Here is a 19,898-nt window from a genome sequence, read left to right as displayed (position 1 = left end):
CGCGTTTCTGGAAGAGAAGCCCGGCGAGCGACGGCGAGAGGGACAGCAAGGGGTCTCACCTTGAGGCCGATGTAGCGGTCGCTGTGCACCCTCTTGAAGTGCTTCACCCCCTTCTTCACGATCGCCTTCTGCAAAGGCACGAAGGAAACTCAGTAACAGAAGCAAAGGCACCGCCATCTGCACAGCGCACGGAAGAAACTCGGTAACAGGAAGGCTACCCGTGCCGGCGGCCGGCGATGGTGTATCCCTCAACGGATCTGCATCCACAAGGCGAGGTGTGAGAGGGGGTCAGCTACATCCTACCCGTGCGGATCGATCGGATCAGAGGGGAAAAACAAGCAGGGACGAGGGGCACCTACCCATGCTGGTCCGCCGCCGCGGCCTTGTCGGGGACGAGGGAGAGTTGGGGAGACGACTGTCTCTAGCGTGGACGAGAGGCCGTGACGAAGGGGGAAGTCGGCGAGGTGCAGAGCCCGGAGGAGCGTCGACGGTGAAGGAGCCGCGACGGAGCGTGGCGTCAAGTGCTCAGAATGGAGCCGCTGTCGCGCCCCGGGCGCGGTCGTCGGAGGCGCTGCAGAGCAGCCATGAAGACGAGGCTGCGGTGTCGGCCATGGACTGCAGAGAGAAGGAGGAGGGCGGCGCTACCGAGCGCGAGGGTGGATCGGCGGCGGGTGGGTGGGGGTGGCGGCGGGGCATGCCTCGATCGGATCTAGGGGATCGAGGGGAGGGGGAGAGGCCGAGAGGGTGGGTCAGGAGTGGGTGGGTGGGTGGGTTGCGGCGGCGGGGATCGAGGAGGGTGGGTGGGTGGGTGGGTTAGGGTTTTTGTTACTCGGGAGAGGCTCCACCGTTGGATGGGTGCACGATAGACGGCTCATATTGCGTCCAATTTGATGATCCGCGTGAAGGTGGTTCCTCGCGTCTCACTGGCTGGTTGTCTCGCTTTTGAATCGTAAAAAATTGGACTCAAATCTCTGATTTTTTTTCCGAGTGCATAAATGATTTTTCACAATGTTGCCAAATAGAGCTTTAATTTTTATTGCACAAAAAAATCTTTTTCTATTTTCCGAGTGCATAAATGATTTTTTTGTGAAGAACCTACCAAATGTTCGTTCCAAAATAGCACCACTCCATTTTTTTTCTAAAATAGTAGACCACATTTTATATAAAATTGATCAAATAGTTGCATGTCAAAAGCTTATGATCCACCTCTCGTGAAAAAACAATTTCCATTTTTTGAGTGCCCAAAATGAGATTTTTTGTGAAGGACCTACCATATATTTGTTGCAAAATTGGACCAAATCAATTTTCTGAAATATTAGGCCATATTTAATGCACAATTGACCAAATTGCTGGGTGTAAAAAGTTTTGATCCACCTCTCGTGAAAAAGACAAATTCCCGCCGATTCAGCTGGAAGCGGGTCAAATTTAAACTGTAGCTGCCTCGTAGTTTGCTCTTTATTTTTTCCAGAATTCATTTATAGATACATAAGTATCTATTTAATCATAGAAACATCAAAACTTTTCCAAGATTCAACCACTAGCTAGGAACGGTCAAGCCCGCCGTTTTGACCGCATTTTGAAACGGGCATAAAAAATTCAAAAAAAATCAAAAAAATTGGAAAACCTTCGCATTATGTCATTATATATGACCAAGTTTTCAGGAAAAATAATAAACTTGTAATACGGAAATTATTTTCAAAAAGTGTTTTCGGAAATGCGCTATCATGCATGAAGATTCATGGCTTTCAAGCCAAATGATTAATCTTATGGCCACATTCATGGCATAGTTTGTTCAAATGATCTCATATTGTGCACAAGGGTGCATATTGGAATTCCAAACAATGTTGCTTTGGGGAGTTTTCACTTTCATTGCACAAAAGAGCCATTTTCCATTTTTCGAGTGCCCCAAATGAGGGTTTTTTGTGAAGAACCTACCAAATAATTATTGCAAAATTAGACCAAATCAATTTTATAAAATACTAGGCCATATTAAATGCACAATTGATTAAATGGTTTGGTGTAAAAAGTTTTGATCCACCTCTGGTGAAAAAGACAAATTCCCGCCGATTCAGTTGGAAGCGGGTCAAATTTGAACTGTAGATGTCTCGTAGTTTGCTCTTTATTTTTTCAAAAATCATTTCTAGGTACATAAGTATCTATTTAATCATAGAAACATCAAAAGTTTTCCAAGATTCAACCACTAGCTAGGAACGGTCAAGCCCGCCGTTTTGACCGCATTTTGAAACGGGCATAAAAAATTCAAAAAAAAACAAAAAATTGGAAAATCTTCGCATTGTGTCATTATATATGACCAAGTTTCCAGGAAAAATAATAAACTTGTAATATGGAAATTATTTTAAAAAAGTGTTCTCAGAAACGAGCTATCACGTGTGGAGATCAGTGGCTTTCAAGCCAAATGATCAATCTTATGGCCACATTCATGACATAGTTTGTTCAAATGATCTCATATTGTGCACAAGGGTGCATATTGCAATGGAAAACAATGTTGCCTAAGGAAGTTTTCTTTTTCTTTGGACGAAACAACCATTTTCTATTTTTCGAGTGCCCAAAAGGAGGTTTTTTTGTGAAGGACCTCCCAAATAATTGTTTCAAAATTGGACCAAATCAATTTTCTAAAATACTAGGCCATGTTTAATGCACAATTGACTAAATGGTTGGGTGTAAAAAGTTTTGATCCACCTCTGGTGAAAAAGACAAATTCCCGTCGATTCAATTGGAAGCGGGTCAAATTTGAACTGTAGCTGCCTCGTAGTTTGCTCTTTATTTTTTCCAAAAATCATTTATAGGTACATAAGTATCTATTTAATCAAAGAAACACCAAAAAAATTCCAAGATTCAACCACTAGCTAGGAACGGTCATTCTCGCCGTTTTGACCGCATTTTGAAACGGGCATAAAAAATTCAAAAAAATCAAAAAATTGGGAAACCTTCGCATTGTGTCATTATATGTGGCCAAGTTCCCAGGAAAAATAATAAACTTGTAATACGGCAATTATTTTAAAAAAGTGTTCTCTGAAACGAGCTATCACGTGTGGAGATCAATGGCTTTCAAGTAAAATGATCAATCTTATGGCCACATTCATGGCATAGTTTGTTCAAATAATCTCATATTGTGCACAAGGGTGCATATTGGAATGGCAAACAATGTTGCCTAAGGAAGTTTTCTTTTTCTTTGGACAAAAGAACCATTTTCCATTTTTCGAGTGCCCAAAAGAAGGTTTTTTTGTGAAGGACCTCCCAAATAATTGTTGCAAAATTGGACCAAATCATTTTTCTAAAATACTAGGCCAAATTTAATTCACAATTGACCAAATGGTTGGGTGTCAAAAGTTTTGATCCACCTCTGGTGAAAAAGACAAATTCCCGCCGATTCAGTTGGAAGCGGGTCAAATTTGAACTGCATCTGCCTCATAGTTTACTATTTATTTTTTCCAAAAATCATTTATAGTTATATAAGTACCTATTTAATTATAAATACATGGTTTGGTGGCGATACATTGAGGTTTGGGCGGTGGCCGAGGCCCCCAACTCTAGAGCGCGTAAACTCGCATGCCCGCAGCGTGGTCACCGCGTGACCGTGGCGTTGCCATGTGTTCTGGGCAGCCTAGGCATGTCTAGTGGGTTGGGCACTCCCCAGGTAGGTGCTAGGAAGAAATTTACAACATAACATTCTCACGAGGAGACCGATCAATGCTCAAACATGAATTAGCAGCCAAGTGTTTGATTAGCGGTACGGGAAATGTACATGGATAATGGGCGTGAGTTTTGGCTGAGGATGATTAGTTACTAAGAAGATTGTCTTCACAAATTTTCAGCTCAAAAGGAGAAGCCTAGGTGGTACTTGCTTTGCAAACTACCACACTGGACATAACTACAAATGTTGAAGCTCGGCTCAAAATAATGAATGGATTGAGTTGGCATTTGGTGGAGGATGGTTATTTGGGCATAGGAAAGCACTATAGAAAATGGATACTATTTGGACATGTCAAAGTGATACTTCCTTCACAAACTGCTGCTCTGAACAGAATAGGAAAATGAATATTGTTGAGTTATTTTTCAACTAGGCAAGGAAGGTTTTTGACATATTTGATGAAGATATTATCCAAACAATTTATGAGAATTATTTGGGAATTTTTGGAATAACAAAAATATTGGTTGCTTCACAACCTAGGGTAAAAACTGCCACATGGACATGACACATAGGCAAAACTGATGAGATGGCGCCTAGTCATCACAACCCACCACAATCTACAAGGCTATGACCATCTATATTGGTCGTTAACAACTAGAAATAAGGCAGCGGACCAGCCCTGTTTGCTTTGTGACCATTTTGTGTAAGGAAATTACGACCTTTCTGACCAAAATGGTCGCAATGGTTTAGGGTTTGGAGCCCCCCGAACAGCTTTTGACCAATTGGTCTCAAATGGTCATAGATCTATGACCAATTCTTCCAGGGTCACTGACAGAAGGTCACTAGTTGACATATTTCTTGTAGTGTGGGAGCCTGGTAGGTATTCCGATTTTGATCTGATTAATGTTGTATAGTAATGGCAATGAAACAGTGTAATTCTTTATGTACAAAATCGATGGTTTCTTGTGAAATGCAGAAAACATATTGTGAAATTATGTGGTCCAAATGGGTCCTAACTGTGCAAATGAGGAGCTGAAGGTGGTGTGCTTGCACACTAAGGTTGTTCTAGGTCATGCATATTAGGTGACCACTAAACCTCTTATATTAACAAGTTCTTCAACGTATACTGCAAAATGTTTATTGTGTATTTGAAATTTGTTTAGTGTTTTATAACAAAAAATTATACTCTTTTCAAAAATTGGTTGCACATGAGCAACCTCGCGCGTACCCCTGCGGCGCCAGATCAAGTGTTTGGCCCGGCTATTGTGTTTTATCTCCACCATGTTTGGCCCGGCTATTGTGTTTTATCTCCACCAGTGTTGGGAAGATGAACCTACCCTAAACCAGCTTTTCGTTCTCCTTTCGGTTTTTTCTTTCTTTTTCTTTTTCCTTATTTTTTATTTATGTTCTTTTTTCTCTTTTATGTTTCCTTCTTCATTCCCTTTTTCCTTTTTCTTTCTATTTCTCTAATTATACTTTTGCCTTTTCATTTTGTGCTAACAATTTTCTGGTTTCTAAACTTTTTTTTACAATCATGAACATTCTAACAATTTTCATGAATATTTTTTAAATTTGTGAACATTTTATGAATTCATAAACTGTTTCATAAATTTATGAACAATTTTTTGAAATTCGTGAACAGTTTTTAAGCTCATCAATATTTTCTGAATCAGCGGACATTTTTTGTAAATTCGTAAAAAAATTCGAAATTCACCAACATTTTATTTTATTTTGAGGAATTGTTTTTGAAATGCATTATCATTTTTGGATTATCATGAATATTTTTGAATCGATGAACTTTTTTATAATTTGAGAACATAAATTTTCCAAAAATTCATGAATGGTTTTCGAATTTCTGAACATTTTTTTAGAATAAGTGAACATTTTGTCAAAATCGTCAACGTGTTTTATTCCAAGAAGCATTTTGTGATTTCTCTAACAAATTTTCAAAATTCACTGATATATTTGGATTTTTTATGAAATGACAACAAATATTTAAAGAAGAAAATGCTGAAACAGAAAAAAACAGAAGGCAAAAAAAAAAGAAATAAAATCAAGGTCGGCTTCCAGCACCGCGTATGGGCCGGCTCAATAGGGCGTGCGGGAGGGTAGCGTGTGTGCGTTGGCTTCTTCGCCAGCGTCACGCGCTGTATAGGAGCTCCCGGGAATCATATAGGGACTCTCGCTGCTTTTGTGTCCCTCATTTTGAGCACCGCTACAACATGGTAGGAAACCCCCAGGCTCCTAGCGCATACTTTTTCGGCCTGCCCATGACCGGGACGAGCGCCCCGGTTATTTTTCTTTTGTTTTTTTTATTATTTTTCTTCATTAAAAATTGTCCTGGATTTCAAACAAAAAATTGAATTTAGAAACCTTCATGAATTTGGAAATGAATGCAATAATTGTTTGTTAGTTCAAAAAAATCTTCTCAATTTTGAAAGTTGCTCGTCATTTATAAAAAAATGTGTGCGAATTGATAAAATGTTCAAAATATTACAAACACTTGTAAATTCAAGAAATGTTACAGTGTTTTGACGAAATGTTAAAGAATTTCACCAATTTCAAAAATTGTTCGTGGATTTGTAAAAAATATATTCATGATTTTAAAATATGCCGTGCGATTTGTAAAATAGTGTTCGCGATTTTAAATAAAAATCTTGGTTTCGAAAATGATTCATAGTTCAAAAGAATGTTTGCAAAATGAAAAAGAACAAGAAAGATAAAAGGATAAATAAAACAAAAATAAATAATAAATAAGAAAGAAAAAAGAAAGGTTATCAAAAATAAAAAATAAAAGGAAAAGGAAAATAAAAAACAAAAAAGTGAAGAAAAACAAAAAAACTGGTGTGGGAAGGTTTGGTTCTATAAGTGGGCGAACCCAATATCGTTATTGCATTACCTAGTGTGCGTATGGTCGATATCAATTGACCTACAAGGTAGGCGGCAAACCCTATTCAGCAATGCAAGCACGGGTTAAGGGCAATTTTCCTGACGGGCGCCTGCAGCCGCGTTAACTGGGCTGGCCCATATATGTGTTTTAATCTGTGGATTTTTTCCTTCTATTCCAAGAGCACAAAAAGAAGTCCGTGTGGTGTGAGTCGAACCAGCGATTTCTTGTTTTGAGGCCCAGTGCGCTAACCAACGTGCCACACAACTTCATCTGATATTGCTCATCTTTCTATTCTTTTGTTACTTTTAGTTGTCCCTTTCTTTTTACCATTTTCTTTCTTCTTCTTCTTGGTTTGATGAACTTTTTTATGCGGGATTGATGAACTTTGTTGTAAAAGTTGCTGAACTATTTTCTGAATTTCAATTATTATTTTTCAAATTTGATGAACCTAATTCATATTCGATGAATTTTTTTTCAAAATCGATGAACTTTTTCTCAAAGTTGTTAATTTTGGTTTCAAATTTTATGTTTTTTTAAATCTATGATTTTTTTTTTGCAAAATTGATGAACTTTTTCTCGAAATCATTGATTTTTGTTGAACTTTTTTTAAAATGTATGATCTTTTTCAAATTCGATGATATTTTTTAAACTCGGTGATTTATTTTCAAATTTTGGGAACTTTTTTAAACTCGGTGATTTATTTTAAAAATCTATGAACTTTTTCAAAAATTTGGGAACTTTTTCGAAATTTATTTTCAAAATCGATCAATTTTTCAAATTTGATGAACATTTTTCAAAGTCGGTGATTTATTTTCGAATTTTGGGAACTTTTTTTTTGCACTTGTGAACTTTTCTGAATACACGAACAGTTTTTCCAATTCTTCTACATTGCTATGTCTGTTTTTTCTATTTAGGCATGATCACCAGGTGTTCTTGTATTAACTTGATTCGTTGTGTTGTTGTGCATGTGACGGTAACTTGCATGAGTGATTGCAGATGATGGACTCTAACCGTACATACATAGGTACGTATCCTACTCTTTGATTGCAAGAGAAATCAACTAGTCCTCGGGAGGTACCGACTGAACGTGACCCTCTTCGATCTGCTCGAAACAGAACGCAACACGCTCGAGCGATCGAGCGACCAGGCGGCGGGGCAAGTTACATGGGCCGGACTACGATTTGGCGGCTGTGAGCGCCAGCTCTCTTTAGCTGGCGCCTAGAGCGCCAACTAGGAGCACCCTACAAGGTACATAGGGAATGCGAGGGCTACAGTAGAAATCCCTATTTGCCGCGCGTTGCGGCAAATTGTTGCCGCATCGCACAGAGGGAGGCGCACCAGCGAAGCGACTGGCCGGCCCATTCGTCCAGTTCGTTCGTTCCGGTTTGGAACCTTTTTTTCTCCTGATTTTAGTGTCTCTTTTTTACCATTTCCGTATTCTTCTGTTAGCTTTTTGTTTTTTTTTCTTGTTTTCAAGTTTATTTTATTTTTTTCAAAAATTGTTCGGAAATTTAAAATATTGTTCGAAAATCAAAATTTTCTTCCTATTTTCAAATTATGTTCACAATTTTCAAAAATGTATGCTAATTTGAAATAAAATGCTTATAATTTCTAAATAAATTGCGGTTTCTGAAGATTTTGTTTGATTCACAGAAAATGTTGAAAATTTTGAAAAATTTTCCCATTTTGAATATTTGTTCACAAATTTTTAAAAATGTTTCCATTTTCAAAATTTGTTCATAAATGTTAAAAATGGTCCTGTTCTTTAAATAAAAAAAATTCGAATTTAAAATATTTGTTCCCATTCTCGCAAATTGTTGACCTATCCAAAAAAAATCTTAACTTTTTCTCTTTCTCAAAATTTGTTCACAGATCCAAAAAAAATGTTCGCTTTTCCAAATTTTCTTCCTAGTTTCAAAAATTATTTCCATTTTTCAAAAAAAATTCACATTTTCTATTTTTGTTGAGAATTTTATAAAAAATTATTGCTTTTCAAAAATTGTTCACAAATTCAAGAAATGTTCGCATTGTAAAAAAATTCAAAATTATAGACCTGTCGTGGCTTACAGTACTTATCTTGAGAACTCCGTCATTTTACTGGAGAAGCTTTCGTGGTGCAATGGCTAGCCTGGAGTAGCCTACGCGAGAGGTCCCTTGTTTGATTCTCCAGCAGAACACACTATTTTTAGCGTTGCTATAGAACTCACGTTTTTGTCGAGCATGTTAGAGAACGGGCGCTGCTAATGGGCGGGCCCACTAGATCGCCCCTGTGGCAATTGCCGGCATTTTGTCGCAGAATGCGAAAAATAGGAGGTCTCCGCTACACCCATGTTGCTCACGTGCTCCCCCCTCCGTGGGCCTGCCCACATAGCGAAAAGCAGCCGTTATTTCCTATGGGCGAGCTCTTCTAAATAAAATTCTCTTGCAAGCAAGTGGATTCAACTTTTTTACTTTTTGATATTTTCACTTTGTTTTTATTTATGTCATTTATATTTTAGTAGACAATATTCATGAATATAAAAGAATATGTACATGGTATAAAAAATATTCACGAATATTTTTGAATAAAATTGACTTTGTAAGCTTTTCATTTTTTTGTATTAATACATAAAATGTTGACTAGAAAATAAAATTATTGTGATTTTTTGAAAATATTCACAAATTCATAGTTATAGGTGAATCATAAAAATATTCAAGGTTCAGTTTTTTTTAAAAAGTTCACAAATAAGAAAAGTAAAGAAAATGAATGTAAAGTGGAATAAAAGAAGAAAAGGAAAATCAGGAAACACAGAAAAAAACAGACGAAACCTTCCCATGACGCCTGAAGTTCTCCCTAACTCCAGCTGGGAGATTTCTTCTGATGTTTACAACGATAATAATTGACGGACTGTTCGTATCTTATTTTTTGAGGAATATCACGCTTTATTGGTCAAGTATAATCAAGAGAGGTTACATGAAAAATAGAGTCACTAGAGGACTCACAGGATCTAGCTTTGCTGGACTGTTCATATCTCTTTGGTATGCCACAATACATCTAGCCAATAAAGTTACATTTAAGGACAAGCACTTGTATTTTTCTCTTGTTTGTGGGAGTTGGGTAGAAAGAAATTAGATTGAAATGAGGACATGTGTTTTGATGAAATATGCTATCAAGTTTTCATTTTTACTGGTATGAAAATTAAATACACCATGCCTTGAAGACAAACTATATAGGGGAATAATACTAAGATTTTATTTGCTGGTCCAGCACGCTCCCGTCGCGAACCCAGCGCCGCCGCCGCCACCAAAATCTCATTTGCCGCCGGCGATCTCCTCTCCATCCTCTCGTCACCTCCCGAGGCTGCCGCGCGACTGCCAATGACGGGGGTGGCGGGGTGGTCCTTGTCGTGAGTTCCTTTTGTACAGATATGGTGGCAGGGCCATCCTCCACCATTGCTTCGGGATGCATGCGGCAGAGATCCGCGCGGGTGTCCTGGGCGTGTGGGTTGTCTGACGTCGACAGCGCAACAGTGAGGGCTCCTCCGGCGTTGGTGGTCCACCCATGCAGGGTGGCGGTTCCAGGCGACGGTGACACCCCCCCCATGGGGGCAACATCTTTGGGGTACTACATCGTCCGAAGGGACAAGTGATTGGCTTCAGTGGTTAGGCACAGGTCTCCGCATGCTGGAAGACGGTGGCGATGGATCTGGCGGTCCAGGTGGGTATGGACATTATTTTGCTAGCGAAAGCTTGGTTCGGCCTCAGCCTGGACCATCAACAACGGCGCCCGCGGGCGTCGTTACCTTGTTGGAGGCTTCGTGGGGCGATGTGCCTTTGTTGCGTGCCCCAGGGGAAATCCTAGATTTAGGCTTTTTGGATCAAGTGATGGCGAGATTCCTACGTCGTAACACCCCCCCCCCCCCCAATGGGGGCAACATCTTTGGGGTACTACATCGTCCGAAGGGACAAGTGATTGGCTTCAGTGGTTAGGCACAGTTCTCCGCATGCTTCTCGTGCGGTGACCAAGGTGGAGCGGCGTGGCATCTACAGACTACAGTATCAACGATGATGAATCTTGGCGGCAAGGTGAAGCGGGGTCTCGGGGCTGGATACCGTTTAATGGGCTTGCGCAGTTGGCTGACAGTGTCCGACGTAGTGGTGGCGTCAATGGAGAAAGCGTCTTGCAAGATCAGTGCATTGATTACTCGTGATGATGGGACTGCAAAAGATGACAGATTCAGATTCTACAACATGCGCATGCGGTGCACGCTGAGGACCTGCTAGACCGGTTGATGGTCCCGGCTAGCCGGCAGGCGGCTTGGTGAGGCCACATGATATCTTATTGTGTGTGACACCAGCTCAGATCACATCATCAACCTTGGTAGGCCGGTAGTTTTAGCCAGGAAGGTGGCTTTGGGTTACTTTATGTATTTATTTTGTAAGGCCTTGTTTAATAATGCAAGATAGATGCCTGTGTGCATCACTTGATGTCGAGGCCGGAGTAATCCTCCTTTAAAAAAAACATGCCTTGAAGACAAATTATATATAGGAACAAGACCAAGATTTTATTTGTCTTTGTCTTCTTCAAATATGACCAGGCCCATCAGTCTTTGAAAGAGACACATTTCCAAACCATGAAGTGCTATTTTGGATATCATATAACTACACAGATTATCCTCGGCAACTTGCAAACACATGCTTTGAAGATAAAATTCAGGCAATCGAATACAAAAAGCGCCATGGTGTCCATTATTGGTCACGGTGTCCATTATTGGTGTACAATATATCCAACCATTTTTAAGAGAGAACCTAACGACCTATGATTTGTCAGTATTTGGTAAACAGTAGATTCTGCCTGATCAATTTTCCTCTGTGTTTACATTGGTCTGTATGTTCGCCAATACAAATATATACTTCATTGTGCATAGATGGACACAGTCATAGGCTCATAGCACTGTGTCCACACCTCCCTTGTTTCCCTGCTGATATGTGAAGTCGAGCGGCTGTGTATGTGGCGTTCACTAATACTAGCATATGACGCACCTTTCACTTAATGTTATTTCCCAATCAGCCTTTTTGAAAGGATATGATAGGAATCTTTAATTCTGTTGGAGAACAACAAATCAGCATCTAAAATCTGAACATAAGTTTCACAATGTCTGGGTAATAATTTTTTTTGACATGTGATTATCTATTCATGGGAGGATTTGAGGTGAGCGGAGGGGGTGGAGGAGATTAATCTATTTTAGAAAAATCAGGAGCTCATGCAATCCCGATTTCCACGGTCATGCCCAAAGTGGGAGGTACGGGCGTAGTTCTTGACCTTGCTGCCGACATGGTATGTTTGCATGAGCCGTCCAAGAGTACCCCCGACAATAACACGGATAACCGCATGATGCAAAGCTCTCGTGAATATTCTTTATGAAGGGCTCAATTTTCTTTTCTGTTTAATGGGGGGGGGGGGGGGACTTAACAATGTATACATGCATGAACATCTAGAGGAATTCTTGCGTGAAGGGCTTGGATAATTTTAAAATAGGCATTTCATTTTGACAAACAAAATCTGATCAATGTCTCTTAACACCTCTTTGTATATCCATAGCAGCGCATGGACACCCCTACTAGTATGTAAGTAAAATTCCAATTATTGTTATTGATCCTGGTTTTATTCTGTGTTGTGTGATGCATTGTGGGATGTTATTTGGGTGAATGCTACAGAACGATGTTACTTGGGTGAATGCTACAGAACAACCCATTGAGGGAAGAAGTTATCAGGACCTTCTGCTTGGCATCATACGCACAAAACCCTTATCCATTCTAGCTTTTAGTTTTGGTGCTACACCCACCGCTACATTCACTAAACAGTTGGCACTAATGATAACATGCACACCTGGTGCAAGTTATCCGCCATCGTGAATCACCAGCCCTAAGTGTGAATACCGATCTACAGGCTCCACCCTGGCAATTGATCGACCTTGGATGAGCATAACTTCATTGTTGCCAAGCAATCTAGAATTTTAGTATATGCTCTTCATACTATGAACATTAGTATATGAAATGGTAGCAATGCAACTCACATGAAGAGACAAGTGGCCCTTCATGTGAATATATGCTAGAGAAAATCAATCAAAAATAACAAAACAGAAGTATAAAGTTTTACGCTTCTTGCAAGTCGCGTCAAACAAAAGGAATAAATTGACTAAGCCTCTGGTCTTCACATATATTTTAAAAACATACTGCTCCTACTCCAACCATTTTTTATGGGATTCGTTATCTGCATCTTTTATTATTGAAATTATTTTTGGCAGTTTCAAAGCAAGTAGTACTCCAATTGATATTGAAATTTTCTAAGTGATATGGTTCTGTCGTAAGAACATATAGGTTTGGCATAATGGGATAAGCTAGAGCATATACTTGCTGGCCTTCGCATGTCTGCATAGAGTTGGAACAACTCCTGGACACACTATATTATTTCAACATTTTAATAGGTCCGAGCTACCATATTTTTTTTTACTAGATGATCACACCTCTAGCGATTCAGGTCTCATGGATAATATATTATACGCTAGCTGTGTATAGATAGAGCTGGCTCTCTATCAGGAGCACATGATATGATATTATGTTGTTTGAGCACATGGGGCAAATAGACCATGTCCTAGATATTACATGGTTTAATAGTTTCTACTTCCTGATGTGAAAAGTTTGTGGCAAAAAAGGTAGCAACGCACAAGGCATGAAGTACATAAAAATGGAAAAGTTAGCAAGTAGGTCATCTATTTAGGTATACACTCCGGATAATCTATAAGATATGCAAAATAAGACTATGCTTCCTCCGAGGCTAGTCAAACAGAAGTAATATAATGACTAGGTGTTTTTCAAGAGCCGTCCGGTAGAATCCTCGGCAAGCACATGATGCTAAGCTCTCCCCGAGATTTGAATTCACAGGCATAATTTTCCTTTTTGTTTCTTAGTGTCCTAAATGGTATATAAATTCATGAACACATATGTCATCTGCCAGAGCAAATTGTCGGGAGAAAGTCTTGAATAATGTTCAAAAATGCCTTTCAATTTGGCGAAAAAGATCTGATCAATGTCTCTTAACACCTTTTTATTATTCTGTAGCATCGCACGGGCATCGTACTAGCATGCAAGGAAAATTACAAATGTGATTGTAGCTTAATCTTGGTTTTATTTTGTGTTGTGCCTAGTGGGATGTTATTTTGGGTGAATGCGACATAACAAATCATTGAGAGAGGCAGTTATCAGGACCTATGTTTTCCATGTACAGAATCCTTACCCATTAAACTAGAAAGATGGTATGGAAGAGCAAATGCGCGACCAATGAAACTTCTCATCCATCATGAATCACCATCCCTAAGCGTGAATGCAGGTATACAGGCTCCATCCTCTCGGCCAATCCTCTGCCATAGGCTGCTGCCAGGCTAGCAGGATTTCAGTAGTTTCAGTATTTTGTACTTCATTGTGTGAACATTATTAGTATAAGAAATGCTAGCAACGGAACTGGCATGAAGAAACTCCATTGAAAATTTAGCATTAGCTCCTTTATGTGATTGTATGCCCTACATAAATAATCAGATAATAAAAAAGATGCAAAACTATATACACTTATACAACTTCCATGGCCAGTCAAACAAAAGGAATAAAATGACTATGCTTCTAGTCTTCTCATATATTTTGGAAGCAAACTACCCCGTGCATTCTTTTAAGAGGGTCCTTGTCCCCATCTTTATTATTGACAGTACATTTGGCGTCATCGAAGGCAACTTGTACGCCAGTTAATATATACTCCCTCCGTTTCTAAATATTTGTCTTTCTAGCCATCTCAAATGGACTGCAACATACGGATGTATGTAGACATGTTTTAGAGTGTAGATTCATTCATTTTACTCCGTATGTAGTCACTTGTTGAAATCTCTAGAAAGACAATTATTTGGGAACAGAAGGAGTAATTGATTTGGTCCTAAGAGCATATACTTGCTGGCATTCACATGCATGCATGGGGTTGGAGTAACACCTAAGCACACTGGCCGTATTGCATAAAATATGTAACAGGTCCGAACCACCATATATTCTGTCTTAGATGATCACCCCTTCCAGGATTGAACAGCTGTTCAGGTCTTATAGATAATATAGTTAGGCGATGGTACTGTATAGAAGTGTGAGCAAAGTGTGCTAAGAGAAGCCGAAGATAAGCCTGGAATGTGAATAGAGCAGCTAACGAAGTGAATATTCTTGCAATCTTTAGCTTACCCTACTGACCCCACGGTGTACGATAAGAAAACCAATATTCACAGTTGGTACATGACCCTCTCCACATGGGATTACAACAAATCTCATGTAGGGGCCAATGGACCAAACCCTGGGGATCAGACAGTTTAGTATTTTGTACATCATGAAGTGAAAAGTTATGGCAGCAAAGGTAGCAATGCGTGTTGCATGCGACAGTGACAAGTAGCAGCAGGAAGGAGCTGGACGGGCATGGTGTCGCCCGCCGTGGCTGCGGCGACCCTCGAGCTCCACCGCGCCGCGTGCGGCACCTCCAGAACGGGGCTATGCGGCACTTGGAGCTCGGCCGCTCTGCACGCAGGAGCTGGGACGCCCTCGAGCTCGCCAGACCAATGCCGGCCGGCTCCGGCAACGAGCTCGTCGGCAGGGAGAGCGTCCTGCAGCTCCGGCACGGCGAGGAGGGCGCAGGCGTCCTGCAGCTCCGGCAGGTCGCCACACCAGGCAGCTGCGTAGACGAGCCCCGCCGCCGCTCCCGGATGTCCTGCTCACGGCGGAGTAGAGCGAGGTCCGGTGGCCCAGCCGGAGCAGCTGCTCCACGTCCCCGGCATCCCTCTCTGGCGCACTTTGCCATGTCCCTGTACGCACGCTGCCGGCGACGACATTAGCTGGAGCGAGGAGGGAAGCCCGGTGGCGATTTGGATCGTGCAGGGGAGGGATTGGGAGGAAGGTTCTTTTTGTAAATATACCAGTCTAACGGTGTCTATCACGAACGTTATGCCACCTCATCAAATGCGGGACCCACATGTCATAATAGAGGTTAAAATGCCCGAACAGAAGGTTAGGTGGTTTCTGCAAATGATTAGGACAAAAAACAGTGTCAAATTCGTAGAAGAGTCTTTTCTGCAACACGACGCTTCAATGTGATGGTTTTCTGAAATTCACTCAATATCTAAGATATGGTCATGTGATAGCATGTTGGGGGGATTCTCCGTCTGCCAACGTCCCTCAAGTCACTGTGCATTAACAGCCACAGTGGGTTGACATCGCTGGAGTTTCTGCTGAGAGAGCACCCCCATTCATTCGAATCCCTGAGTCTTGTTGGCTGCAGTACCCTGACATCCCTACCGAATGAGCCACAAGCATACATGTCTCACACGGCTTGAAATTAAAGGCTGTCCAACAATAAAGAAGCTCCCTAGATGCCTGCAGCAGCAACTAGGCAACATCAAATACAAAGGATTGGATGCCCGTTATGAAGGTATGCAAGTTTGTACTAATGACCGTCTTTGCCACATTTTAATCAACAAATGCAGTCATCCATGCCATGTCACAGCACCTTCGTAGTACAAGTTTGTTCTCCATTAATTGTTTTAATTCATATGGAATAGTTTTTCATGTTACGTTTTAGTTTGTATGAGTTTGTTCTGACATCATTTGTGATGTGTGCAATAATGGCATTTAAACCAAAGACATGGAAGGAAATACCAAGAGTACTCCGTGCACATGCCGCTGAGCGGAGGCAATCAAAGGCTGTGCAGGCTTTTAGAGCAAAAAAGCGTGCCGCTGGCTAGTTAGGCGAGAATTCAGCATGTCATGATTGTAATAAATCATCTTTGTTGAGCTTTGATCCTTTATCTCGTTCAGATTCAGACATTTGTAGTTTGAATTTATAATCTCCTTCAACATTCCCCAGATATCGTAGAAGCTAGGACAGGTTGGGGAGCAATCTGCAAAAGTAGATGTTTGAGTATACTAAAAAGAAGTTGCTGATTACTAACATGTTGTCTGCTTCTTCTATTGCTGCTGTCCACACCTGTGGACATTATATATGGAAGGTGCACTTATGTGATGTTTACTGAACTCGTGTGAAATTTTGAGATGATGATGTTTACTCAACTCGTGTGAAATTTTGAGATGATGATGTTTACTCAACTCGTGTGCGGATGATCAGGAGATGGAGGCTGCTGTGCCCACAGAAAAGAAGGGAAGAGAAATGTTTGGGTTTGGAAAATGGAGATTCGCCCAGGACAATGGCTAGCTGTTATAAATCTGAAATCTGGTATCTTTCTTTCTAGAGCTGTTTTATAGCAGCGCCCTTGTTGTTTGAAAGCTCTACTGTAAATTCTGCAGAACAGACTTTGTTTCATTCAGACTCAAAGAACGCATAGAAGCCAAGGAAAGCTTGAAGAGTCACTGTTCGCTATATTCTCACGGCATCATGCCAAAAATTGCTCCCTATCCTCACATGCTCAGTAGTACCGGATGGAAAAACTCGGAACTACGGGGCTATGAAAACAGAGGAGCTGAGTGGCTAGAGTGGAATACTTGAGGATTTTTGGTTGAGGATCTTATCTTGGAGTTCAACCATCAATCTTTTACTTGTGCCCCTCTTGATACTACGGATGTCCTACACTCAATGTAAATCTTGGATTCACCAAAAAAAATATAAAGTACATGCCCAGTGATATCAAACGAATTAGCACACAAAGCTAGTTCAGAGATGGATAATGGCACAATACAAAACAAAATCTGCCAAAAGCGAAGGAAAGCTTGAAGAGCAATCACTGTTCCCTGTACTCTCAGGGCATCATGCCAAAAATTGTCCATCCATTGGCAGACAAACCTGATTCCAAGCTACTACTCGATAGTGCCCCCCCTTAATATCAAACCCTCGCCGCAGGAATTAATATATCCTCTGCATATCCTGTCCAGGCACTTGAACTTGACACCCAAGGCAGCATGTAAAGCCATAAAATACGGCAGACCGCAACTATTCATCCATGTCACATAAAAATGTTCATGCATGTCAAATAAAATTTACATGCACCTTCTAAAAAGTGTTTAGATAGATAAAAGATAATCAGATGACAAAAATAATATTGTTTTGAAACATGTTCCAGAATGCATGAAAATACGTTTATGTATTGCAGAAAAATGTTCACATATCTAGTTAAAATATATTATATATTCCACACAATATAAACAAACTCTTTAATTTTTTATTTCATAGTTACCTTAAAAAGAATTTTGAACACGGTGCCAAATATTATGTACTTTCCTCATAATTTATAGGGTAACCACAATTGACTAGGTTCTATTGAAACAAACGGAAAACTACAAAATAAAAGGATAAAAGTATTTAAGATAAATACGAAATGAACAGAAGTAAAAACGAAAGAAAGAAAACATCATGATTAGAAAAATAAAACAAGAGGGGAAATTGAAAGAACTACAAAAGAAACAAAAGATGCACATGAGATACAGTGTTGACACAACTTCTAAAAAAGGTTTCGACAGATAAAAGATATTCCAAATAGTAAAACTTGTTTCGAAATATGTTCCACCATCCATCAAAATAAGTTCATGTATTTAATAAATATGTTCACATATCTGTGTGAAAATATTTAGTATCCCACGAACAAAGATAATATGTTCCATTGCTTTTAAATTTTAATTTTATTTGAACAAGTTTTAGTTATGTACCAAAAAAATTATAAGATAACTGTAACTGATTAGTAACTAGTGAAACACGTAAAAAAATAAAAAAATAAATGAAAATTAATCAAGAAAATAAATATGAAAAAGGGAAAACTAAATAAAGAAGGAACGAAAATATGATACAAAATGAATAAAATAAAATAAAAGGAAAATGATCAAATTTAATTTAAATATATAAAAAGTATAAAATGAATCCAGAACTATCACTACTAAAAAAGGGAACTGTTAACTAGGCCGAGCCAATAAGAACGGGGTGTGGGTGAAGGTTCCTTCACTCCTGCAACAAATGTAATCTAGGAAAACCGTAAAACTCGTCATTTTGGTCTTAGCGTGCTATTTTTTGATCTTCATATTTTCTTAGCCAACAAGTCTCATAGGTCAAGGTCATGACACTATTATGTCATGTCACTAAATATTATCTTTCCTACTTTTTTTTGCTATATAGCCAACGACTTTTAGGTGCGTCGACACTTTTAGGTCGAGAAGACCCACTGGTCATGGTCACGCATATTATGACACAATCAAATCTAATCTTTGTGTGAGATATAGCGATTGTTTTAGGGGCCTATACATTTTTATGTTCACGAGACACACGCGTGTCACACTCACTGGGGAATGTCTATATGTCGCTTGCTGCGAACTGCTGGCCCAGTTAGCGTTGATGTTGGTCGCTAGCCTCTGACTAGCTTCGTAGAAGATTTGCTGATTTTTTTCTCAATTTTGTTTTATTTATTTTTTATTGCACGCATTTCTTTTTAATGTTTATTTTTATTTTTTTATTTTCCCCTATTTTCACCTTTTGTTTTTCAAAAAAGTTCAAATATTTTTAAAACACAAAATTCATTTTTCGAAAAACACGATGAACATTTTTTAAACATACAATGAACATTCTAAAAAGTATGATGAACATTTTTAAAATACACAATGGAAATTATTTCAATACATGATGAACATTTTCTAATACATGATAAACATTTTATAAATATGCATTGAACATTTATTAAATATCATGATGAGCATTTTCAAAAATAAGGCAAACACTTTTGATGTATATGATAAATTTTTTGCAATGATGGATAGTTTTTTAATACACGATGAACATTTTTTGAATACCCAACGAACGTTTTCAATACAATATAAAAAAACTAATAAATTTTAACAAAATTTTTAATATACAAGGAACATACTTAATACACCATAAACATTTTGAATACACAGTAATAATTTTTTCATACAAGATGAACATTTGTTAATACACTATAAACTTTTCAATAAACTATACAGATATTTTTTAAAATAAATGATGAACTTTTTTGGTAACAAGGTATATATTTTTTAATACAAATTTGTTTTTTAAATCATGAAAAACCATGAACATTTTTCAATACACGATGAACATTCTTTTAAAATACGTGATGAACATTTTAATGAACTGTAAACTTTTTTATATAGGCCGCAAGCATTTTTTTAATATGCAATGAGCATTTTTTAATACACGATGAATATTTTTTCAAATACATGATAACCATTTGTAATACACCATGCACATTTTTAGTACATGGCAAACCATTTTTAAAACACGATAATCATGTTTTAATAGAAACGAAAAAAGAAAAAGAGACAAACAAAGAC

This window comes from Triticum aestivum, chromosome 1B, assembly GCF_018294505.1.
Source record: "Triticum aestivum cultivar Chinese Spring chromosome 1B, IWGSC CS RefSeq v2.1, whole genome shotgun sequence".
In the NCBI taxonomy this organism is placed as follows: domain Eukaryota; kingdom Viridiplantae; phylum Streptophyta; class Magnoliopsida; order Poales; family Poaceae; genus Triticum; species Triticum aestivum.
This window is presented reverse-complemented; position numbering follows the sequence as displayed.